Genomic DNA, 27,085 nt, shown 5'->3' with positions numbered 1-27,085 from the left:
TTGGTATCTCTAGCCATAATGCCACATCTGCGTATTATTCTTCTGGAGCTGAATCACCACAAACAGGAAAGCCATTAACAAGCTTCATAAAAATCATGAAGATATGGCTCGTCAAACAGTAAAACACATAGAATAACATTACATAACTCAACGGAACCTTCATGCATCAGTCCTTTCCTTAGATTGCGAGGAATACTTACTATATTAACATTACAAAAATATTTAGCTGAGACCCTTAACAATTTTGACCGCTTGGGGGCAGATTTGCTAAATATTTGCCACGTTTGCATCCAAAATGTAATGTTACATGTTATATATGGCTTGTAGAGCACGCTAATGACTAAAGACGTCTTGATGCTAATGTTATGAAACATTACATTGCAGCTACAGCACTATATTCCAGGAAAGTTTGTCAAGAAAGATTGTCCAAAAAAGGAATATTATAGATTTGAGAAAAAAATGGTATCAAGATCCTTCCTAAACTTTAGCAGATTAGATTGGTCTCTCAAATGAGATGGTAACGTTTCTCACCACTTGGAGGTGAGAAGAAGAATACTTCTTCCTCCCCAATCGGATTTTTTAATTCTTGGGACCAGTACTTTTTTAGCTGGGCTCGATTGCAGGGCGCGATGGGGGGAGTGCCATTTAAAGCTTTATTGGAAGAAACTAGAGCCTTCTTGATATACTCCTTCGTGCACCCAACAGAGGGCCTTAAACTGTATCCGGGCTCTAATTGCAAGCCAATTGAGATTTCCAATTGTGGTGGAGACTGAGCAGAACATGGGAAGGTTTAGGAGCACCCTTGCTGCGGCAGTGTGAAGCATCTGAAGTTTGTTAATCAGACATTCTTGAGCACCCACGAACAGGGAATTGCAATCGTCAATTTTAGTAATGACTAATGCTAATATCACAGATTTTCTTCAGCATCATAGGGAGAAAAGGAAGGATTTTTTTTTAAATGCTCAACATTAGGAAATAGGTTGAAGTAATCTTTTTGGAATACTCAATAAAGGTCAATTTGGAATCAAATATAACTCACAAGTTTTTTGCTCTCTGTACTGGGACTGGGAGTGGGCCAAGATTTGATGGCCACCAAGAATGATTCCAGAATGAGGTGTTGTTACCAAACAACAACTCCTCTGTTTTATCCGTGCTAAGCTTTAAATAGTTGGCTTGCATCCAATGGTCAATACTGCTCATGCATGGGGTGCAAACGGTGAAAACTATTGTTTGGGTTCATTTTCCAGTACAAAACTTTATTTGTCCTGGAAAGTAACTCTAAATTTGTGCAAAGTAGCATTAGCTGTGCCTTACATCAAGGCGGCGTCCTATGTATGTTCCTTGAGCATTGCATACTACCGCCCATGGGTTTTAATGCAAAACTCCATCTACTAAAAATGGTAGACTTGGCTTAGTGCCCAAAAATATTGACTCTTTGAGGGCGGTGATAAAAAGGAGAAATGCATTTATTTCTCCTAACCTTTCCAACATTTTATGTGCGTTGGAGTGTACAGCAGACATTCAAAGTTGTAGAAGTGTTAAAACTATATCTAAGCATAGTATTTTCTGCCGTAAAGGTACCCTTCCACTATGAATCCAGTGCTAGACATTATGCACACACACTTGTACTATGGTGCAAGGGTGACTGCGTGACTCAAGGCAAGCTCGAACAACCCTCTTTGGGGAGGGGGGAGAAACAGTGTCCTATCTTAGGAGCGAGGACGCTGTTGGTTGTTGTGCTGCGTTGCGTGGAATGTTAGTAAATCTCCCCCTTAATCTGTTTTCACCAAGTTTGGACTGCCTACATCTCTTCGGTTATGCTCTGTAATCCTAAATTAAGGAGTTTATTGGTTAAATGAGATGGAAATAAGAAGGTTTCATTCTTCATAATTCCCCATCTCATACTCAAGGATAACACACTGCGTTGCTGAGATTTTCAGAGAGTTGGGCAGCAGAAACATGTCTGAGACAAGCCTGCCGCATGTTCATCACCTGCCATCCTAACTACAATAGGATCTGGAACAGAAAAAAAGGCCTAAGTGATAACTTCCATTCAAAGCGCATCAGCTATGTCACAGGTGACCCCACAAGCTGGGACCAACAGACGGCAATCACGTCTCAGATGTCTGCAGAAGTGTGACAGCCGGCGCGCTGTGGGTCAGAATCGCTGCCAGTTCAGATACCAGATGGCAGCCATTTAAACGCGAGATGTTTGCCAGTTTTTATGCCACTGACGAGCAAACAGCGAACTCTGTTCTACTCGTGTGGTCAAGCGGTGGATTGATTAGTTAAATAAGTGCAATCGACACACACTGGTATAGATAATGAACCGGAAAGACACGGTTGGCAGCTTTGAAAGCAGGGAGACATTTATATATGTAGATATGTTTTATCATCAGCATTCATTTAATGGATTCACTAAAAGGCTAAATATTGCATTTTTTTATAACCATGCTGATGTTGCTAAATGCTGGTTCAGTCCCAATCTCCCAGCGCTCTGGGATTTACAGGTATTATCTAGAGGCACCCTTGCTATCATTATGAGCAACATTCCATCTAAGTGGTGTGGGTGGATGTGTTTTAGGTGCAGTGATAAGTGCTACATATCCCCAGGTCCGGCTTTAGCGCTGGCGGCGCCCTGTGCGACAATGTTTGTTGGCGCCCCCCACGGGTGTTCCCCATAGACTCCCTCACTACTTCCCTTTAACTGTGCCCACTCAAGTCTCCATAAGTACTCTCTCTCAGATGTATTTAATAGCGCCACCTATACCAGTGTAAGGTGTCTGAGCACTTTACATCACAAACACTACACAGGGACAATCAATCATAGGTGTGTAAACCAGTGGATAGGAGTGTTACAATAGACAGAGGTTTTGAGGGTGTAGGAGTTGCAGGTCATCCATACTGGTAGGCAGTATAGTTTAAGAGTGCTTGGTCTGGAGAAGCACAAACTCAAAATGTAAAACTTAACACCATGATTGGGGGTTACATTTTAATAATAAGGATTATTTTATTTTTTTACCCAAATTAACCCTTTTTGAAACATTAGAATAATGAAAGAAGGAGGAAGACTTCATGATGCTCTCATCTATACCTTGCAGTCTGCATGCAGCTCTTTGATGACCGTTACTAGCTCGCTGTTCCATGTTAGGATTTTAACATCTGCACTGCAAGTAACAAAAGGATCTTTCTGACAAAAGCACTGACCTATTTAAACTATATGCACTTTGTTATCTGCATGGTACACATTCTTTGCAGCAGGCAGACTCACCCTCTGTACTACCATAAAACGAGGTAAAACTTCCTCTTGAAAAAACTCCTTCTCTCTCCAGGAAGATCATTAATCACTGAGTTATCTGGACATTTTTTTTTATTATTAAAATTGTGGAGGCCAGCAATGCAGCAGCAGGTGGTTTTAAAACCATAAAATACTTCCAAACACGGTGCTCCCTCGAAGAGTCAGCACCCGGTGCGGTGGCACCGGTCGCACCGCCCTAGAGTCGGCCCTGCCAGGTCCTATCATCGGTGAGTTGTACATGGCAACCCTAAAAAGTGGCTGATATCGGAAACCTTTCTGGAGACCTTTCTGGAGAACTCTCAGGTGTGTGGAGTCAATTTCTCCCGGCACAGAGTTTCCCAGACACATGTCTGGTCTGCCAGTGAGAGATATTCACCCACTGAGGAGGGCTCACACTTCTCTGCACCCCTCATTTAACCGCAGCTTTTAAGCAGTGCTCACAAGGGGGAGCACATTTAAGCCAGAAGTAGAAAACAATTTCACCTGTAGACGGGAGCATTATTTCTATGTGCAAATCCCATATCGATCAACAGCAAAGGAGAAAAGAATAAAAAAGCAGTAACAATCCCTAGAGTCCCAGAAAACTGAAAAGCAACCAAACAAGTTAACAGCCGGTGAATATGCAGTCTGCATCAACCAGCGGCCAATTGTATTCCCTTGTTGCTACGTCTAAACCACTGTATTTTTGACAGAGGTTCTCTACATTGTATTTAGGGGATGAACAATAAAAGACGGTTATGGAAACCAGTGTCATCCTACTTGGAGACTGTTAAAACTCAGAAAAATGGCAAAGTGATTCCATGGGGTTTTTCTGAGGGACCCAGTCCATGGTAAGGCTGATGGGCTATTGTATTTATTTGGAAAGGCGTTTTGAAATTTAGCACATTGAAAATAAACTGCGAAAAAGATCCTAATGATTCATACAATGAGGGCTCTATGAGATCAGATCTGTTGAATAGTTCATCATTGTGAAAACAGGTGAAAAAGAACAACACATCTGGGTCATTATTCTAGAAATAGATGAAGAACTAAAAGCCTGTTTCATCAGAGTGAAAACAGATGAAAAAGAACAAAAAGCCTGGGTCATCAGAGTGAAAACAGGTGAAAAAGAACAACACGTCTGGGTCATTATTCTAGAAATAGATGAAGAAGAACTAAACGCCTGGGTCATCAGAGTGAAAACAGATGAAAAAGAACAAAAAGTCTGGGTCATCATTGTGAAAATTGATAAAGAAGAACGGAAAGCCTAGGTGATCATTGTGTAAACAGATGATGAAGAAGAAAAAGCCTGAGTAATCCATGTGAAAACAAATAGAAAACAACAGAATGCTGAAGGAGCCCTTGGAGGGTCTATCATGACCACAAGGTCGTAGGATGTTTTGGATGGATTTTGTAAGATGTTTTTTCTTTTTCCGTCCGTATTGAGATTTAAACTCATGAATGGGAAAAGCAAGTGTAGGTCACATACGTGTGCACGAGGTCAGACAGGAATGGAAGAAGCTCCCAGTGATCAGCTATAAAGTTATAAAAATTAGTCCCTCATGATACAAGGTGCTTGCAAAGGTCAGCAAAATTGTAGTTTTTTTAAATCTATCCAGGCACTTCACCTCAGTCTTCAAATGGCACCCAGAAAAAAAAAATCAGCAAAAAAGTTATACCACTGGCCTCAGAAGACAACTGGTCTAAAAATGATACACTTGAGATGCTATGAATTTTGGGTGCTGCAAATTCCGACAGGACTCGTCATGCAGAGGTCTATATCACTCACTCACCCTGAACAAAATAAGACACAGAGCTTCAACAGTGACGTAGCAAGACCTTCTGCCACCCATGGCGGTCACTGTGTTTGCTGCCTGCGGCACCGCATGTAAGAACTGGGGGGTGAGGCCGCCACCCCCAAAACTCGTTCTGCCTGGGGCATACAGCCACCCCCCCCCACTACGCCACTGAGCTTAAACCAGACAAATTCACAGACTAAAAGTATCCAAAGTGGATGGCCGGCTCTCTGTACTCTTAGGAAGCCACAGCTACCGGAACATACCAGAAGCAGCCGGCACAGGTAAGCGCAGTTGGCGGGGCAGGGTACGGTGGCGGGGAAGTCGACAGATGACAGAATAGGTTTTATTTATTTATTTATTTATTTAATTCATCCAAAAAAACAGATGAAGAAATAAAACACTGACTTGTCTCTAGGAGTAGTACCAACATCTTGTCCAATCGAGTATCTGGCTCAAAGGATATTTCCTGCTGTAATCTTCTTAATAATGGCAGTCAATAATTCTACACTTATACCCAAACCCAAAACAAAGGTTTCGCACAGACTGCAAATTTTATAAAGGGAAGTCTTTCATTTTTTGGAGCAAATGTCCATCCTTTTTCTTTCTTTACCCAGTACTTCAAAGGGAAGATAACTGATGAACCAAATCGGGGTAGCTACGGGTGGTCACAACCTATTTTTCCTGGAGTCAAATGTGTTCTCTGCTCCAAGCCTTAAATAACAGTTTTCCTATCTTTTGCTAAATAGCATTTAATATTGCCCCTCTCTCAGACAGCTTCAGGGTTACATGGCAGCAAAGGTCCCAGACATTAATTTACATTGAGAGTCTCTCATCGAGACACACTATTAGAGAGCAATGTATATTATGTCATCTGTCTAGCAAAATACAATATAAAGTTAAGATGTCATCAAAATAATTTCAGATCTGTCAATTTTATACAAGTTGACATGCACCAATCACAATTGAGGTACCTAGTTTATGCCTGCAGATATATTTTGAAAAATATAACATAACCCCAGGTTTTACCAGACACAAGGCCAGGAGGCATTCATTTATCCCAAGTGCTGACAGAATCCAGTACTAACGACAAAGGTACATGTTAGACCTGGCACCTTGGCGTGGGTCTCCCTTCCATTTTTCGCTGTTGCCTCATATGTTTTTGCTGGTGTTAGTTGCTCAGGTCACTGTGCCACTGCTGTCCAGTGCCACAGTGCAAGTGCTCCCTATTGTAAATTAATGTATGATTTGTGATTCCATGATTGGTTGGTTTGGTTTACTTGTCAGACCCTAGTACAGTGCACCAGGAGTGCCCAGGGCTTGTAAATCCAAATACTGCTGGTGGGCTTGCAGCACTGGTTGTGCCACCCACAGAAGCAGCCTGTGAAAATGTGTCTAAGGTCTGCCATTGCAGCGCCTGCGTGCAGTCTGGTACTGTCATGCTGACTGACCAAGTACACCCACTTGCCAGTCCCCAAACCTTCCCTTTTCTTCATATCAGACTCCCCTATGGTAGGCCCAAGGGCAGGGTGCATTGTAAGTACAAGGTAGGACATGCCCTGGTGTGTGTGGCATTTCCTAATAGTGAATTACAGTCATTTTCGTTTTTCACTATTGAAAGGCTACCTGTTCTCCATAGGCCAGAATGGGCAGTTTGGTTATTACATTTTATAATCCTAACTGACTCAGGGAACATGGTAGAAATTCGAATTTAGTATGCCTGAACTCAGAATGATAAAATACATCTTTTAGTGAAGTTGGTTTTAACATTCTGTGTTTGAAAATGCCACTTTTAGAAAGTAAATGCCAACAAAAATGGAGCGAAATTTCATTCCAAACCGGACGCACTGCACAATCCATATTTCTTAATGAAAATGCCATAAATGTATCCATGTTTTTATCCAGTTTATTCAACGTGTTTCAAACTTTTACAATGCTTGTTTCCTTTTGTGATGTTACATGTGAGGCGCTTATGTATCACAAGCTTCAAATGCGGCAGATATGCCCATCCAGGCCTTTTTCCACAGCATGGCACATACATACTTTGTGATTGATCTTGTTTACCCAATGCATTTCGGCTTTTCCATAAGCCTTCTTCAGGGGTTCACTACAAGTTTGAAAAAACCAACGTTAAATTGTGAATTCAGACTTCTACACATACTCAATGTAAAAAAAAAGAAGATCATCAAAAACAGGAAATATGCTGTGTTTTTACAATACATTCCATACCCAACGTTTTCCCTCTAAATGCGTAAATGCACGCTGTCAACAGGTGCCCAAGAAAGAAAGTAGGCATTTTCTTGTTTAACCATTCAAACCTGCCTCTGCTAGGCTGTGTATTCCCTGTCTGGAGTTTGAGTGACATGGCTGGGAATTCCAGGAGACAGGGTGAGGTGTCCCAGTGGTGAATAGAGAGATCTGCATCTAGATGGGTGGGAGGAGTTGCACCTGGGACCTGAATAGGGCTGTGCTTTCCCTCCACAATGCTGGTTCCACCTCCTGTGGTGCGTCTGATGTCTCTGCCCTGCACTCTGAAAGGAAAGAAGGAGTCAGGTAAACAAATTGCTCCAGGACTGACCAGAACCGGTTTGAACAAGGCAAAGGCCCCTCTGCCCCCAGAGGACAAAGGATTTTGGGGTATAAGTATTGGGACCCTGATCCCAAGAATTTAGATTACTTTGGGAAAACAAGAAGAACCTCTGCTGAGGGAGGAACCAGAAGAAGCTGAGGAGGAAACTATCCCTGAACCTGGGGGATTGGCTTGCAGTGGTTGCCTTACTGCCAAAGAGAGGAGAAAGGAACTTTGTGTGTACTTTTGCTCAACTTGTGAAGGATCTCCGAGGGCTTGGAAAAGAGCTTGCCTCCTGCTGAAGTCTCAGGAACAACAGACTTCACCCCCCAGCTCCCCAGAGTTCTTTGGAAGTGCCTGCTGCTGTTGTTGGGCCTTCTGAGGGACTGCGTGTTGCAAGGGGCTGGAAGCACGACTCAAGAAGGAGAAGCGTGCTGCCGGAGCTGCTGTCGTCGCATCTCGTAAAGTGTGTCGCTGCTGCAGCATCGCATTGAGCGGATCATCCAGGAAGTGTCTCGCAATGCCGAAGAAGCGTGTCGCCATCGTAGCTGACGCATTGCACCGCATCAAGGGAAGAGTCGTGCATCGAGGAAGAAGCGTGTCGCCATCGCAGCCATCGTAGTTGTCGCATTGCACCGCATCAAGACAAGCGCCTCGCATTTACGGAGAAGCGTGCCGCCGTCTGAGCTGCCGTCGTCGCATCGCATAAAGGGGTGTCGCCGCTGCAACATCGCATCGAGCGGAAGAGTGTTGCTGCCAAGGCCACTGTTATCGCATGGCGTAAAGGGTGTCGCCGCTGCAGCTGAAGCATCGAGTCGAGTCTTCTCGCAACATCGGAGAAGCGTGCCGCATCTGGAAGATCTTCACGTCTTTATTTCTTTGCACCAAAAACTTCATTGCATCAACATCGTTGCAACACTTTCGTTGCCCTGCGTGTCGCATCTAAAAAGTACATTGACTTAAAGTGTCGCATTTAAGAACTTAAGAGAACTAAGCAAAATTCTACCATCTAAAGTAACAGTATTGTGTATTTTTGTAGTTTAATGGTCTTGTGGTAAATCTATATAAAGAATACTTATTTTTTATATTAAACCTGTGTGGTGTCCATCTGTAGTGTTGTGACTTGGTTACTGTATGTATTCACAAATGCTTTACACACTGCCTCTGAGATAAGCCTGTCTGCTCGTGCTAAGCTACCAAGGGGGTGAGCAGGGGATATTTTAGAAGTGTACCCCCTTACCCTGACTAGAGGAGAGGGTCCCTATTTGTCACAAGTGCATACCTGTGCCAACTAGAGACCCCCAAGTCTAACAGTACACAATGCACATGAGCAGCATGAATATGTTTCTCCAACGCTATTTCTAATTAATGTAGTTTGTCATGAGGGTATTTTTCATGCGACTATAAACATGTTTTTGGGGCGCATTTCATACAACATGAGTGCACTAATAGACAACAGCAGGCATGGCTAACAAACCAAGACTGCGTACAATTTTCCACTGTTTGTACAGTGCTGGAAGGTTTTATCATGTAAATAGACGTCCAAGGGGTGAGGGTCAACCCACAACAACAGTGCTAATTGTTCTGAAATAAGCATAGACACAAGGGACACACTTTGTGGCTCTGATGTCCTTATGATGAGTTCTCTATGTTTTGGTGAGCGGATAGCATCACTGATTCTATCTAACTGGTATCTCTGCTCCAATGTACAGGGATTACAACACAGTCATTTGAGCTGATTTACATAACAATGCAATTGCTTAAATGGCAAAACATTCATTTTTAAAATTGATTTGCCCACTAAATTCAATTGAAGCAACTAGACATTTTAAAAGGATAATTTAACCGAACGCTAAAATTCATAATATGAAAGCCAAATTTAAAGCCTGGTTATTGAGTGGGTGCCAATGTTTTTCAGGAAAGGAACTCAATGTACCGCCTCAATACATTTTGTAGATAAATGTACTACAACATTGTTTTCCGGTCCCAAATAAAGTTGTCTCATATGCAAAGAATACTGTAATAAACTGGTTCCATGCGTAGAGGTGACAAAGCAGACATAGCCAAGTTGTGTTTTTAAGTTATTTATTGACTTCTTAACATCCATAGAAAAAGCCCCACCAGGAGCAGCCTGCTCCGCCCATCTTCCAACTGTCTCACTCATGTCAATCACACCAAAATTCCACACAGAATGCTCACACTGGCTGAGCAGCTAGTTACAATGTAAAGGGGAACACTATAAACATCACATGAAGATACTACATTATCTTCTCCCTTTAAAATTGATAATTAATTAAACCAAACTGAAACCACACCACAAGAGGGAACACAGATTACATAAATGGAGAAAGAAGAGTAAAAAGATATAAATCAACTATCACTATCCTCCTCCTTTAATAAAAAAACACAAAAGAAAGAGCAAAGAACATTTAGCTCATTGACAAAAAGTGAGAATACACCACATGACCATACATATGAAACAAAGTGCAGAGAAACACAGTAGAAAAATACTACGAGAACTCTACACAGTGACAAACAAATGGGAGAGAAACACGCCCAAAACTCATACACTATGGGTGGACTACACCCATGTACATACAACTTAAATATGAAAGGCACTATGGGAGGACAACACCCACATACGTACTCCTCACTAGTGTAACAAAAACTATGGGTGGACCGCACCCTTGTACGTACTTACTTACTATGGGTGGACCGCACCCATGTAGGTATTCCTGTGTAAGCAACACTGCCAAGAAAAAAAAAATGCCAAAATGAGTCTCCAACCCATAATGCAGACTGAAGATAGGACTGACACCCTATACAAATTAAATAGGTGGGACTAACACCCCCTATTAACTGAGTAAATGGGACTAACACCAATCCCATCCTCGTCGCCAAATGTAATAAACTCCTCAAGAAACCATCAGCCGACCCAACAGACCTGAAAAACTACAGGCCCATCTCTCTCCTGCGGGTTGCGGCCAAAGTCACTGAGAGACTCGTAAACGCACAGCTGACCGTCTTCATAGATGAGAACTCAATCCTGGACGCCTCCCAGTCTGGATTCTGCAGCAACCACAGCATTGAGACAGCCCTCCTCGCTGCCACTGATGACATCCGCATGCTACTTGACCAGGGACACACCACGGCCCTTTTCCTTCTAGACCTTTCCGCAGCCTTCAACACCGTTTCACATCGTACTCTCACAGCCAGGCTGCACGACGCGGGAATACAAGGAGCCGCCCTCGACTGGATCCAATCTTTCCTCTCTGGCAGAACCCAGAGGATCCGACTCCCTCCCTTCCCCTCCAAACCCACAGAAATCAACTGCGGAGTACCCCAGGGATCATCACTCAGCCCCACCCTCTTCAACATCTACATGGCCACCCTCGCCGCCATCGTCAGACAGCATGGGCTCAGCATCGTATCCTATGCCGACGACACCCAGCTCATCCTCTCACTCACAAAGAATCCCGAAGACACCAGACTCTGTTTCTAGGAAGGTATGAAGAACGTGGCAGCCTGGATGAAGGACAGCTGCCTGAAGCTAAACTCAGAGAAGACCGAGGTCCTCATTCTCGACCCCTGCACCTCTGCCTGGGACGACATCTGGTGGCCCTCCGCCCTCGGGAGCCCACCCACCCCTAGAGAACACGCTCAGAACCCTGGCATCATTCTTGACTCCTCCCTCTCCATGAACCACCAGATCAACGCCGTCGCCTCCACCAGTTTCAACTGCCTTCGCATCCTCCGTAAGACCTTTGTGTGGATCCCCCCGACTGCAGAAGGACCGTCACCCACACACTCATCACCAGCAGACTGGACTACGGCAACGCCCTCTACGCCGTAATCAACAAAACTCTTCTGCACAGACTCCAGACCATCCAGAACGCCACAGCCAGACTCGTCCTCAGGACACCACGCCATGAGCACATGACCCAACACCTACAAGGCCTCCACTGGCTCCCCGTCGAGAAGACGGTCACCTTCAAACTCCTCACCCACGCCTACAAATCCCTCCACAACATCGGACCCAAAGACCTCAATGAGAAAGTATCCTTCCACGTACTCCGCTCCACCGACCTCGCCCTGGCAGTGGTCCCCCGCATCCACAGAAACAGAACCGGCGGGAGAGCTTTCTCCCACATGGCAGTCGGAACCTGGAATGGGCTCCCAGTGAATATCAGATGCTCCTTGACCCTGCACGCATTCAGGAAGGACCTCAAGACCTGGCTCCTCGACTAATCCGGAGCTGCCTCCCCCCAGTGCCTTGAGACCCTCAGGGGTGAGTAGCGCACTATATAAACCCCTGTTTGATTGATTGGTTCCATGCTTAGAGGTGACACAGCAGACGTAGGCAAGTTGTGTCTTTAAGTTATTTAGTAAGTTCTTAACATCCACAGTAAAAGCTCCACCAGGAGCAGCCTGCTAGCTGCTCAGCCCATCTTCCAACTGTTTCACTCACACCAGGCATCCAAGCATTCCACTCATGCCAATCACACCAACATTCCACACAGAACACTCACACTGGCTGAGCAGCTAGTTACAAGCTAAAGGGGAACACTATAATCATAACATGAAGATCTTCAAATACATTTCAAAACCTCGAAACAAACACAACTGTATATGTCACGTCTCTGGTGAAATGTACCCGGCTCTTCACTTTACTGTATCTGTCTCCCTGCCATGTTATTTTTACTTGTAGAGACTCTCTGAAAAACGTATAATCACGAATAAATTATAAACTGGCCCAGCAATAAACGCATTTAAAACCATCGATCTTAATTTTCCCCAGCCCAGTGACCAGCCCATGCTAATATTCAGACAAAATTGCGGGGTGGTGGGGAAGTCGGTTCTTAAACCCTTTTAAATCTGACCTATTCCCATGTTCACTCCCGGGGTAGATTCTACATGCAGAAGACACTGCGGCCAAGAAGGCACTTTTTACCACATCATCTGGGATTGCCCACACATTAAGAAATACTGGGGCCAGGTGACATGCACTATGGGCGAAACATTAGAAGATACAATAGAACTGAAGCTGAAGCAATGCCTCCTAAATATATGAGGGGCACCAGACCTGAATAGCAAAGAGAGAATGTGGGCTACCTTGGGCTGGATGATATCCAAGCGTAATATCAGAAAGTTGTGGGGCTCTTCAAAGTTGCCAGCACTTCAAACCTGGGAGCAGGATATGGACTGGTGAATGGCCACTGAGAAAACAATCTATGAAAGCAGAGGCTGTCTTAAGAAATGGACACAGATTTGGGGTAAATGGAACCTCTTCAGGGGAAATATATGTATATCGTCCCGAGCCCTTGTCCCCACAGACAATGAACAGGAACTGTGAACAAGGTCGAAAATCATGCCGTTGATCATAATCATGTCAGATGCCTCATTCATGACCATAGTGTCCATTCTGAGTGAATGTGTTGTATATTTGTTGATGTGCCTACTTTGTATGTTAATACAAAAATTTGTAACAACAAAAAAAAGATTCACAAATATGACCTCAGCAAGGCCATCTTTATATGGAATTAAGTCGACTGATTTTCAAGTAAATGTCAGTGCAGCTTATCCATCAGAACCCTGCCTTGAGTGTAGATCCCAGGCTAGAATCTCTGGCTTGTTTTGTGGGTTCAGGCCCCTTCAAGTCTTCCTGATGATGTTGGTGATCTCGACGAGATGTTGACCAGCCCTTTCAACATACAACCCCTAGATGATGAAATCCAAGGTCCTGGATATCTTCAAAACATCTAGAGACTGACAAGTGAGTTATTGGGGTCTATGTGGGAGGCGCAGGCACTTTCCTGCAAAGTGTTAAGCACACAGGTGCATCTTCGATCTCACTAATCCAAATTAAAGGTTCCAGAAAAGATTTAGTAATGTAGAAACGAAGGGATCCTACAAATGATCCCATATCTATGCATGATCCTAGGCAATATGATGCCCCATACAAAGAGGCAGCACCACATCATTCCCATCAGCCAGCAATGCAAAAGATACCGCTAGCACCCTAACGAGAACAAGTGATTCAAAAAGGAATGGCACATCATGCTGGCCAACTATTTATTAAAAGCTGCATTATCGTGTACTCCCAAGAAAGGGCCCTGTTAAGTTCAATTGATTGAATTCTGTTTTCAACACAACAATGGTTCATACTATAAATGTCATGTCTATATTTCTTGACGCACTCCAAGTCTTTTTTCCTTCAGTTTAACTTCCATCCTTTCCCTCTCATTTAAACTTTTATCCATAACTCGGTATTGCAAGCCACTGCCAGGTTTCAGCCAGGGAATTATGGGTGAAGGAGCAGGCTCAATAAGCATAAACACAGAAAAAATACTACTAAGTGCTTAAAGGAAAGATGGCTGAAAGCGAAAGCTCTTCATTTTGCAGTGTGGGGTTCAAAAGAAAGAACATTGCTAGTCTCAGGGGCGGCAGGTTTCCCTCATTTAGTCATAACGGTGACACGGAAGACTGTATTTAGGAGTTATGAAGATTTCTGGTTAGTATTCAGATCATGAACTCAGTTGTACCTACTCTGCATTTAAACTTTGTTAGATGCAATACTCAGAATATATTCAGCCTTGAAATATGCTGTGTTCCAAATGCAAATAAGGGCTTATAATGAAAAAACAACCTTCCACCATGGCTGTAAATACTGTAAGCAACATCACTCAATAAAGACACATGTCATTCCTGACAGTCCTGGGAGTAAGAAAGGAGAGGTGTAGATGATGGGATTATCCATTATTCAACGTGATTTTCCTCAAATGTCTGTGATGGCTTCTGGGAAATTATCATTGTTTCACACAGAACCTGACTGAGTGAAATAAGCGAGGGCCGTGGGATAAACAGACACATTCCTCATCAGCAATATTATCAGAAAACTGTTTATGACGTGTGGCCTGGCTGAAACCACTAGCATGCATTGTCATTGTAATATACAGGATGTGCCACAGTGGAACCTTCACATGAGGGCTTACACCGACATCCTCTATTGGTTTGTTTGACTTCGTGGGGTATGTACAGGGTTTAGGATGTTGTGCCGTGCTCAAAATTATATCTAAAGTGAGAATGAAGTATGCACACATGTGGTGTGCAAAAGTGATAAACGAATTACAGAGGGCTAGTGACTCTAAAAGTGGAATCAGAGACATGGAAGTGCATAGACTATGTAAAGGTTCAGAGAACTATAAGATATGGAATCTGGTGTACCTGAAGGTTTCTCTCCATTGATATAACTTGGGATTGCAGGTTTCTGTAATTCCCTCCAAGGGTGTACCAGTGGTGAAGTTTGGTCTATGTAGTGTTTCGCCCTGACCTCTTGACTTAGGAGCTTAGTCCATACAGCTCATTGTAGTGACTGGCTATGGAGCCTGCCTTCTCTGATTCTTTACCTGCCTGTAGTGGCAGGTCTTCTTGTGTTATGCAGATACTCAAATATTTTAGCCAAATAGTATTTCATATGTATTGAATGCAAAGTTTGATTCCAAATTTTATATAAAAATTATTACATTTGTTATGTAACAAATGCAGTATGGCTTTAATTCATGCAACTAATATGTATATGCATATATTCTATTACTTCTGTGATTATATTCAAATTAGAAACATCTGAAATGGGTTATAATTGAGTTTATAAAGGAAGAAGAGCAATGAGTTTGCAGCATACTCTTTCGTTCAAACACATAAATATGATGATGTGCCTACTCCGAAGTATGCAATTGTGTAAACATAATCACCCATGTAGCATTTGAAAACGGGGATATGCAAATCATGAAACCTACTGGCTTCCCCAATGCTTGTTTCAGTCTAGAAGACCGCCATGAATGTGCGCACATTAGAAGCAGACAACTTTGTTTGGGCTGCTTTAAAATAAATTGAAAATGCATTCAAAGATGACCACTGTAGATGAATGCACATTAAACGCAGCCAACTTTCAATGGATTTTCTAATATGTGAAGAAATCAGAGTTGGCCATCAAAGATGGCCAGAGTTAATGTGTATGTCAGAGAACCGGCAAGGAGTGATCCCTTGAAGTTCTGAGAACCATGCAGCACGTTCCAAAAGAATACAGAATGAAAGTTAAACCAATACATAGGTAATGAAAGCACCACAATAAGAACGAGCATATACATATCCACATGTTATGAAAATACACATGCTAAATTGTGCTTATCTGTGGTGACCATCGTTGAATGGGACTTGTTGAGATATTACAAAATGCATTCAACTATGGTTGGTGCAATTGAGCATGCATCCGCAGTGCCATTTTTGAATAGGATTTGAGCAAAGATGCTAACCCTATATGCGTGCAAAAGAGCACATGTGGTCAGCCTTGTTAAATAGTTACAAAGCCATTTTTAAATGGCGTCTTAGCGATAACACGGTGGAGGCGGACAAAAAACATCACTGGCCAGGGGGTATTGAATGTTGCCTTAAAAAGGGTGGAGGGAAGAGAAACAAATGGGTAAAGAAGGAGGGGCATGCAGAGAAACTGGGGGAAAAATCATCTCCTGCAATGTAATATCTGATATAACTAGTAGAAGGAAAACTCAACCAAAAAGTCAAGAACAGGGAAAACAGAAATCAAATCAAGAAGAGGGAAGTGAAATAGCCAACCAAGCTATACAATCATGAGCAATGGGCTGACCCAAAGTCCGCTCTTAGTTTACGTTATCAATTTGAAATAATAGGTTGTTAAACGAACAGCTAAAGGAGTCCTAACAAATGTCTATAAATCAGCACATATACAGAAGGTAGGACAGGAAGGTGCAATTGCAACTTGTTGCAAGTGACCACGCATGAACAGGTGATGACCAAGCAAGAACAGAGAACTTGAGTAAGCGTTGTGCATAAGCCAACAAGTAATTATTTTGCTGTAGCCAAATGCCTTCCATGACATGTAAAAACAACCATTGGTAAAGTCAACTGGTCTCAGTTTGAATGCCAGTTAGCCGCTGTTGTCTTTGGCAATCGTTGTTTAATAGTACCAGCATACGCAAAACAAATAGTGGAGGCTATTTAACAGGAAGGTTATTCTATATAGAACCACGATGGCTGCCACGTTTTGTACACATTTAATGAAGCGGCCATCTTGTAACTATAAAAAAATTACTTCCAAGATGCATTTACCTGCAAGGTGGTAACTGCCTTCAAAGTATATGAATAAAGTTCTAAGACAGCGGAACATCTTTTTGATTACCAGGACATGTACAACTTTAAAGTACGTCCTGCTGTTTAAATACAATGCACCCTGCCCTCTGGGCTTTCCAGGGCTTGCCCCAGGGGAGATATCTGTATTAAAATGGAAGGTTTGGGCCTGGTAAAAGGGTTATTTAGCCTCGTCAAAATGGCAGTTTAGAACTGCATACACAGGCTGCAATGGCAGGCCTGAGGCATGTTTAAAGTGCTATTTAAGTGGATGGTATATTCAGTGCTGCAGGCCCACTAGTAGCATTTAATTTACAGTTCCTGAGCAGAGGTAGTGCCACTTTTCTAGTGACTTACAAGTAAATGAAATATGCCAATTGTGTACAATTCAATTCAACATATTTTAAGGAGGGAGCAAAAGCACTTTAGAAATGTTTAGCAGTGGTAAAGTGTGCAGAGTCCTAATGCCAGCAAAAACGAAGTAAACAAAAACAGGAGGTGTGAAGGTAAAACGTTCGGGGAAAACTAGGCCAAGGATGACAGGTCTAACAGAATTCAATTAGCAAAGTGCTTTATAGATACTACAGGGCCTATTTAGAGTTTGCTGGACAGTGTACTCCAGAACAGTAATCTGTCCCGCAATATTCTAGTTTCATTACTTTGATTAGAGTTGGGAGAACAGCAGTAATGCCCATACTAACTTTGCTTGCAGAAACCTTTGACTAGCAGTGCGACTGACATTGGTCTATGGAGGGGGAATGATCCAATGTCTTTTATTGGCGAGAAGAAAACTTCCAGCTTGTCTAGTCCATCAGGTTTTTTTGTTTTTCCATGACAAAATGTGAATCTATTTTTGAAAAACAAAAACCTTTGAGGTGTGGCCATACTGAAATGAGACACACACAGCAAAGTTTCAGTGCCTTCCACAGATATCCTGTGGCAACAGGTCTGCTAAAGGCACAGAAATCTCTGCCTATCTGTGTGGTGGAGATCCCTAATTCTGTTGACTGTACAACTTTAATACAACAGAGTACATTTCCCAGCAGACTTGGTGGAACGGTGTACAGCCAATCAAAATAAGCTCACATATGTTCACTGATACAGTCAAAATTCTGGTATTAGTAAATAAAACAGTAAAAAACAATTACTGCATGCTCTTCATGAGGTCAGCTTGGTTTCTAATCTGAAGATAGCCCTTTCATAGACAGAGACCAATCATTTCAGTCAAATCGTCTTCCGAGAGGATTGTTTTTGTTTCCTGATAGTTCCTTTTGCAACCATTGCCAGGAACCAGATTTTTAAAAATACTTTAGCACTGTTTATAAAGCTATTTTGTATCTCCAAGAAGCAATGTAAAACATAAGTGGCAATTTTAGCTTCTAACATGAGAATATTACCTCTATACATATTTGCCAGATATAAAATAATTTAGGGCAGAAAGATGAACAAACCTCCGTACATGTGGTTTTTCCAAATGCGGTCACAAGCCACCAGGCTCATGTAAAAACAAGAGTTGACTAGACTCTATTAATAATATCTAGGTTGCTTAACATTGCCAAGCATGAGTGAAATAGCAAAATTGCTTGCTACTCCCTCGAACAATAGAAACCTAGCTGAAGGGCAGTTATTTGTTAAATATGTGTGCAACAGGCAAAAGTCTGCCTTTGGTTGAAACAGAAGAAAGACATTGGTATGCTATCTAAATGTAAACATTGCACAGAGTATTATTTTACCATGTCCTTGTTCTTATTGGAGTGCCCTTAATTGTCGTGTAATGACGGATCCCTTTTGGTTTCTGATGGACTCTGTAGAGCTGTGATGTAGGTGTTAGATTGGAATGCAATGAAGGCTGATTTCGAATGTTGGTTATGCCGTTGCACGCAGAAGAATACAGATGTGTAATACTAAGTCCTGTGTGTGGCACAGTCATTAGCAGGTACCCAGGCTGAGGAAGATGCTACAAATGGTGACGAGATAGGGGATAAGTAACCCGAATTTCAACAGTGCTCTCCCAGAGAGTTTGCTATGGTGCAAAATGCTTGTGCGTGCCACATGTGCCATCATCGAAGTACGGAATCGATGGTTAAAGCATGTGGTGTCAAAGTGCAACTCCAACCACTGTAAAGCAGTTGACAATAATGAAAGCATTGCAGAGAATCTACACATCGTTGGCTGAGACCCTGCTGGTAAGGCCATACATAATACCTCACATTATGAGCGTCTAACCAGCAACCCCCTCCATGGTATCAGTGACCATATCCTCAACATTACCAAAGATGCTCTGGAAAATGGTTTAATTAGCAAAAACGAATTTCTATTCCTTAACAACAAAGCACCACATACACATTACCTAAAGTTCGGAAGCACCCCCAGGCAGACCCATCCTTTCCAGCTGTGGCTCTATTTTAGAGCTTAATAGGATTTGCAACTCGCAATTAGGAAAGGACGTTCTAAGGGCGTCCCTTCCTAATTGCGACTCGCTACCCTATGTAAGAAAGTTGTGCGACCGCAATTGCGGTTGCAAAACACTCGGAATTTACCGCCCTCTTCAAGAGGGTGGTAATGCAATCTCAAAAGGGAAGGGGTCCCCAGGGTACCCCTTTCCCTTTGCTAATGCTGGGGTAAATATCTTTTAAGGGCAGGGAATGGTCCCAGGGACCACTACCTGCCCTTAAAAAATGAAGCAAAAACGTTTTTTATTTTTTTTTTAGGGAAAACGGGCTGCATTTAAAAAAACTCCTCTATTTAAAAGCAGTCCCAGACATGGAGGACTGCTCAGCCCAGCAGGCCACCATACCTGGGAGGGCCAGCCATTCTCAATGGGGTCGCAAATTGCGAGTGCCTCATGAATATTGATGAGGCATTCAATTTGCGACCCCATTGAGAATCACAAACAGTGTCTCTGACACTGTTATACATGTCATTTTGTGAGACGCAAATTGCGACTCATAATTGAGTGCAATTTACGTCTCGCAAAATGACATGGTCGTACATCTGGCCCTAAGTTTTGGTGGGTCATCGGCTGCAGAACTTTTCCAAGACATCATTCAACATATCATACAGCCTGTTATGAATTAGTTCAATTATAGCAGTGACATATTCATTTTCAGAGCTACACAAAATGAGCACGATAAAGCTCTCACACAATAATGTTGAATACTTGTGGTTGCAGGTTTAACTTTGAATGTAATGAAATGTGAGTGCCACAAGATGAAGTTAAAATTCTTTGCCCATATCTTTTCTGATGGGTGTATGTCAATCAATCCTGCTAAAGTACAAGCACTGTCACATGCTGATCCCCCACAAGATGTTTCAATGGTGCGTTCATTTCTTGGCATGGCCAGCTACTGTTCCAGATATACATGAGACTTTGCCACTGTAAGTGCTTCTTTGAGAGAATTGATAAAAAGAATGTTTTATTTAATTAGTCACATGAATATGATAAAGGTTTTAAGAAAATGTAACAAGCCATTGAGAATGCTACTGAAATGGCATATTTCAATCCAAAGTTTCATACAGAGGTTGTTGTTGACACTAGCCTAGTCGGGTTAGGTGTCATCCTTGCAAAGCATAGCAGATATCTGAATGCTCGAAGGGCTATTGTGGCAGCAGGAGTCTGTCCCAAACAGAACATGTCTATTTACAACCTGAAAAAGAAAGTTTAGCCATGGTATATGCTTGTGAACATTTCCATGTATTCCTGTAAGGAAAGTCTTGTACACTGGTAACTGTTCATGAAACTTTATTACATATATGTGGCAATCCAAAGGCCAAGGTGTCTCCTTGCATTGCACAATGCAGACTACAACTACAAGAGTACAAATATAACACTGTGCACCATCCAGGGAAGGATCACAACCCTGCTGACTACTTTTCCAGAGTGCCTATACTAAGTCATGATACTCCATCAAGACAACTCAAGCCCATGTCAATTTCATTGGAAAGTCAAACACACCAGCTGCTATTTCATTTGCCCAGAATATCACTGCCACAAGCCATGATAGTGACTTGCTAAAGTTGAAAGATATAATCACACATCAGTCATGGAACCAACCACCCTCGACCTCTCACAAGTGAGGGTGAAGATCACAAATACAAAAAGGACAAAGAAGAACTGTCCATAACTCAGGAAGGAGTTATAATGGAAGAGTTGACAATCCTGATTCCTGAGAGTCTGAGGCAGAATATGATTGAAGTGGGCCACGAAGCACATGGTTAGATCTTTGCCAAAAAAGAGAGCTCTCAGCAACCATGTCTGGTTTCCATATCACGATGAGCAGGTTGAAGAGGAATGAAAGGCCTGTCATCTGTGCAACTGTCGTTCTACTAGAGTTACACAACACACCTTAAACATGTCAGAACTCCCGGAGCATGCCTGGGAGTAGGGAGCCATTGACTTTTTCGGTCCACTTGACAATGGACATCACCTGGTGTTGATTGGGACGAATACTCATGATTTCTTTTAATTGAAGATCTCTCATTTACCACTCAAGATCGAGCCATTGCAAGACTAGATGGCATCTTTGCGACATGGGGTGTTCCAGCCATTTTGAAACTTGCCAATGGCCCTCCATTTAACAGTCGTGATTTTAATTATTTCTTGGAGCATCTGAGTATAAAGCATCAGAAGAGCATACCTCTGTGGCTGCAGGCCAATGGACTAGTTGAGAGCTTTATGAGTATGCTAAAGAAAGCAGTGCAGTGTGCTATCTTGAAAAGTTGGATAGAAAAACTGTTAAATTCTACCTTAAGAGCTTATTGTTCAACATGTTACTCAACTACAGGTGAAAGTCCTGTGACATTGATGCTTGGGAGAGCAATGATGAAAAATGAGAACACACCTCGTGAGAAGGACTTGGTTCAGAAACAAAAGATGAAAGCGTATGCTGACATTAGAATATATGCGAAGAACATCGTGTTTAAAAGAGAAGACTGAGTGCTCTCATGACAGATGCGGAAAAGTAAATCTGATGCTCCATTTGATGCAGAACCTTTTCAAGTGGTATCTACCAAGGGACACATGGTGACTGCTCATTGTCCTGGTAAGTCTATTACCAGAGACTCTTCTCACTTTTGGCATTCACCTCCTTGTTCATCACCTCTACATGCTAAAGGAGAGACTGGGTCTGACTCACATGTGACTGCTATTGCCTCTCCACCATCATCGCAGATCCTGGACATTGATGCTGACAGTCCCCAGTTTTCAGTTACAAGATCAGGTCGAGCAATTAAAGCACTAAAAAGATTGATTGAAGAAGTTTAATTGTGTATACATATCTATATTTTGTAGAAATGTTAATTTTTTCCTTTAACAGAGGGGTCATTGTAGTGTCTCGCAATTTAGCAATGAAGTAACCCTTTTTGCTCCTGATTGACTCTGTAGAGCTGTAAATTAGATGTTAGAGCGGAATGCAATGAAGGCTGATTTAGACTGTTGGGTTTTGCAGTTACACGCAGACGAATAAAGACGTGTTGTACTAAGCACCGTGTGTAGCGTAGTAATTGGCAGGTACGCAGGATGGGGAAGATGCTACACTTCTCTCCTTTCATCTCTTGCGCAAGCTTACTTTTCCTCCCACCTTAAAGTCCAGTTAAATAGACAATCAAGATTGCCTGGCTAATACCGTGGTACAACAATTTTGGGATACATTATTATAATCACATGTTCCTTCCCTTTCATGTGTTCTGTATTTACCTGCTTCCGGTTCTTGTTTTCCACTCTCCTCTCCCCCTTCTCATGTTAAGATTCACCTTTATGCCGGAATTAAGCATTTTATAAGCCAGGATTTCACGCATGATTAAAACTGGAAGCTATAGTAGACTTGCAAATATTCACGTAATCAGAATACCCCAGGCAAGTCCATCAATATTTGCAGGCAAAATTTACGGAAATATGTAAACATTCATTCATGATTATCCGGAAAAAGAACAACAGGAATGACAATAAAGTTCTTATTTTTAAACATTCATATATCAAGAGTAGATGTTAATACACAAACAACAAATGGAAAAGGCATGGTACTGCAATGATACATGAATATATTTGCAAACACAGATGATGAAGCACATAAAAGAATAGAAGTGCACATAAATTACACCTCATTCATAATGGTGGAAGATAGAAATTATAAAAGCAGTGAACAATGACTGAAATTTAAAAGCAGATTTACAATCGTAGATTATGCGGACATTCCTGATATATGCAAAAAGAACAATTGATGGACAGAATGCAGAACAATGTCATACATTCGCCCCAGTACAGAGTTCTGGGCCTAAATCCATCATTTGTTTGCTCCCCATACCATTCCAGTTTGAACTCAGCCATTTGCAAATCAGTCTTGATCCTGTGCCCAATGGGAACAGTCCAGCCTGAACAGCCAGGCCAGATCCTCCCTGGACTGGAAACAAGCATCCCAGGACAGGTTTCAGGGTTTCACCCCTCATCCTGGCTTATGAGGGGTGAAACCCAGAAACCGGTCCTAGGATGCTTGTTTCGGGACCAGGGAGGGCCTGGCTTGGCAGTTCGGGCTGGACTGCTCCCATGAGGCACAGGGCCAAGACTGATTTGCATATGGCCAGTTCTAAACTGGGATGGCATGGTGAGCAAAAGAATGATATATTTATCCAAGATCTCTTGACTTTGGGTGAATGTTTTGATTTGTTTTGCATTCCGCCCATTAATTGTGTGTCTTTTGGCATTCCTGATAATTCAGAATGGACATCTTCAGCTTTTCCAGCTAATTTCTGGGTACATGTGCACACAAATCCTGAAAGGCAGACTTTGAACTTTCTCGGATAATGAACAAGACATGAATATAGAAGAGTTGGGAACATATCAAAGTGGCACATGGCCTGCTTCTGTGGGCAGTGTCAAGTGAAGTTAGTTTTCCAGGATTAGAAAAATGACAGGCACCCTTACGGTGTATGGCTTATAGGATAAGACATCTATATAACTCCATGCCTGTCACCTTAGGGGTCCCACAGGGCTCATTTCTCTCACCCACTGTCTTTAAACTGTTCATGGAGCCACTAAAATCAATAACATGCACGCTGATGATACCCAATTATACCTGAATGTATCCTCCCCGGAAGACATCAAAGCCCTCAACTTAACACAAAAAAAACCAAACTGGCTTAATTGCAACGACCTCAATCTTAACATCCTCAAATTGGAATTCCTTTTAATCGCCTCTTCCAAACAATCACCCCTCATTAACGGTTGGTTGAAGCAACTAACATCCTTCAACTGCCTACCTCAAGTCATTGACTCATCGAGATCACTAGGAATAATTCTGGACAAGAACCTTAACGTGCAGAACCATATTAGTACTGCCACCAAAGGAGCTAATCTTCAAATGAACATCTTAAGAAAAGTAAAACCTTTCCAACCCTCCACAGACTTCCACACTGCTGTCCAAGATCTAGTGATTCCCAACTTGGACTACAGAAGCGCAACCCTAGGCAGAGTGCCTAAATCCATAACGGCTCCCTTAAGAGCCTCTTTCAACTCTGCGGCAAGGCTGATCAATGGCTCAAAAAGAAACAATCATATTACCCCTGATTTGAAATCCCTCAACTGGCTCCCCAATGAAGCAAGAATTCAGATGAAAATTGCATGCATGACCCACAAAGCTCTACATGTCAACATTCAAAGTTACCTGGCTTAGAAGCTTGTACTCTCTGGGGGCTCCAGATCCTCTAGATATTCATGCACTTAACTGCTGAAACCTCAGAGATTCTCTAAAAAGAAAAGCTACAATAGAACCTTCTCTGGTATCGCCCCGCGAATTTGGAACTCCCTGCCCCCGAAACCAGACTGAATCCCTCAACAGCATCCTTTAAGAAAGAAATTAAATTGCTAATCAGGAAAAATTTCTGTCCTTAGAACTCTTCCCACTGAGCCCACGTGGACCATCCTCTTCTCTCAGGATGCAGCTCACTTGTTATTTAACAGTTCTGACTTTCTGTCCTATTATGAAGGAGATCCCGCCCTTCTAGAGATTCCATCATATAATGTTTCTCGACTAAATTTATATTGATTGCATATGTCTCTATTATCTAACAAATGTAAAGTGGTCCGGTACCTGTGAAGGTCTTGTTTGTGCTATATAAAACCCACAAAATAAATATTTTTTAGCAGACTTTTTAAAAGAAGCCAATGAAATCATAGGGAATATTAGGCACCCATTTTGTAAACGAGGGGCCCAAATTCTTGTGTGTTAAAACGTTTGTTTGTGCTGGTTAAGTAAGAAAAGAGAAGGCTGGAATTTAGAGAAAGTGAAGATTTCACCAACTTATTTAAAAGAATGAGAGACTGTAGCAGTAGAAATTGTATTACCTGAAGAACATTGCATTTCTTCAAAGGACATTGGGTGGGATATAGAGTGACATTAAGCACCAGAAACAGCAGTCAGGAAGGTAAATATTGAGATCCTGGGGCAAAAAGTAAAGAAAGATGGAGAAAAAACGGCTTTTTAAAAGAATATCTATATCATTGTGTTCAGGTTTGTGATCAATTCATGTACTGCTGTTTAATGCAGTGACAGTAAAAAAATAGAAAAACAGCAAGAAAAATAAATATTTCACGGGCCATGCTCTTAGCAACAGAACGTGATGTGGTCACAGTTAAAGACTCCTCTACTAATATGAATGAACCAGTATATTAAAATGAACATGTGTTGAATTACACACCATAAACCAAAGTTCTGCATCAGTGGAAGATGCACATGATGAAACAAGAGCTGTCAAAATTGAGAAAAAACTGGATGGCAAAAATAATTACCAAATGCAGAGAAAAGTAATAACGTGAAAATATGAAGAAGGGAGAATGGCCTTAGAAAAACTAAGCATTCATGAAGCAGTAGTGATAACTGGCACAGTGGAATGTGTGGGACTTTCAGAATAAGGAGTGAATTTGGGCAAGACGCAACTAGTTTGTCAGGAGATAGGATGATGATAATTGGCCTGACGGGATAGGTTAAGTAGACCACAAATGGGAAGGAATAACAGAGTCTTTATTGGACGATAGCCACTTATTAGATGCCTGGTAACTGTTCAGTATTTACTGTGAGGACTACACCTGAACCTGGGTGTCAGAAACTGCGCTAATAATTTGGGAGAAGGTGCTCTTAGTAACTTTATAAACACAATCTTGATAGGTTATAGCACATTCCTAAGAGAATCTTCCTGGTAGTAATGCTACAAAATTCAGGCAAATACTCAGAGAAATGTAGGTGTTTAATTCAAGCTGTATCAAAGAATTTCAAAGTCAAGTACACATACAAAATCATAAACCAATTTAGAAACATAAGGAAATAGACACTAAAATGATGAAACTGAGATAAATGGAACAGGAAAAATTAGTTTTTGGGGCAAAAAATAAGCACCACAAAATCACCAAGAGGCAATCAGAGGTTACTTGTCACGTTATGCTGGGACCTAAGCACAGTTTCAGGTTGACTTTGATGTTGCGAACATCAGGTTGCAGTTTATAGTTTCTGACTTAGTCTACCATTGGAACTCAAAATCCGCCACTCAGGCAAGAAAAGTAACAGCAGGGTCACACATAGGATTTTTTTCTGCCATGTCACTTTGCTGCTGGAGGAGATTTCCCAACTCTCACCAGTGCAAGTTTTTACATTCCTGGAAATAATGTGACCTCTCCGAGGAAGGTAATGCACCTTGTTTTGTGATCAATCTTCCAGAATTGAGAAAGTTGACTAAGGGATCAATCTAGAATTTAGTAGGTGGAAATCCATCACCCTGATGGACAAATACATGCCAAATTTAAAGATCACTGCCAGCCTAGCGTTGGTCTCTGTGCATTCAGGAAATCCGCCATCATGGTGGTTCCTCTGAAGGTATAAAAAAATGTGTTATTTGGAAATTGTTGGTTTTCACTGCCATTCATGATACTTTTTGTTTCTTAAAAACAAACTCTCTAAGTCAGAGTTTACTTTCAAAAGCAAATAAATAATTGCCCTCACACCCAAGGAATTCCTATTCCTTGCTTCGTGGAAGTCATTATTTGTATTTTTATGGTCATTGCCCCCAGGTTTTCTCCAAAGATAATAGAAAGCAAAAATGGACATCAGCCTGTCAGCCCTAAATAGGGTGTGCAGTCTGAGGCCCTTACTCCAAAGAAACCATGACGGTCTACCAAACTCTTTTTAGGGGAGGCACCAGGCATGGGGTACTCCATCATGTCTGTGAAGGAGTATCCTATCTGCCAAACTCTAAATCAGGCCTTAAGTTCCATTTATCTCCAACTCATATGAAAGA

The sequence above is a fragment of the Triturus cristatus genome, chromosome 5_2 (genome assembly GCF_964204655.1).
Source record: "Triturus cristatus chromosome 5_2, aTriCri1.1, whole genome shotgun sequence".
NCBI classification, from domain to species: Eukaryota; Metazoa; Chordata; class Amphibia; order Caudata; family Salamandridae; genus Triturus; species Triturus cristatus.
Note: the sequence above shows the minus strand (reverse complement) of the source record.